Below are 719 nucleotides of genomic sequence, written 5' to 3'. Positions count from 1 at the left end.
GGTTATGTTATCGGGCATCCTTCTAATTCTCTTGAACAACCAAGATTGAACTTTTGAACTCTTTGTAATTTCTATTATCTAGTCCAGTTAAAGTCCAGGGGAGGAAGCCCCATCATAGTAAAGAGGATACTAATGTGATGTGTGTAGTTCTTCATAGCCTCTTCATTTTGCTCTCAAAGTGCACGGAATTGATGGATTTTTAACAGAATGTAGAAAAAATTTCTCCCGGGGGGGCATACCCCCGGACCCCCATAAAGGGGCTGTATTCCCCTTGGGGCTAAGCCCCCCTTGTTCTTGAAACCTAGTGACGCCCCTGACCCATAATATGAATGAAAGAAGCCGGTATTTTTCAAGGCACCATCAATAGTCCATATTTTCTCTTTTAGCAAAAGTAGGCTAAATTTACTTCAAAGACAAACAAATAATAACAATTTTCGATCATTCACTCAACTAAGATATTTTTAAAACATAATTGGATTGAAATACACTAAAATAAAGTGCAAAAATTTATTCACTATAAACAACGCTTTCTTCAAGGAGAAGTAACATGCAGTTAAAGCAAATATTCTACTTTTATTTTTAAACTTGAACTGAATAAAAACTCTGAATATGTGTATGCACAGTAATCCTGTATTCAATTCTTTGAGGTTGAGGTTGATACTGGTGGTGTGTCATCTTTTCTACAAGTTCATCAATATTTGGGGTCAGGCTCTGAGCTG

Source organism: Hippocampus comes, unplaced genomic scaffold, assembly GCF_001891065.2.
Source record: "Hippocampus comes isolate QL1 unplaced genomic scaffold, H_comes_QL1_v1.1 scaffold394, whole genome shotgun sequence".
Classification (NCBI taxonomy): Eukaryota; Metazoa; Chordata; class Actinopteri; order Syngnathiformes; family Syngnathidae; genus Hippocampus; species Hippocampus comes.
The sequence above is the reverse complement of the archived record's forward strand: the minus strand, read 5'-3'. Positions refer to the sequence as shown.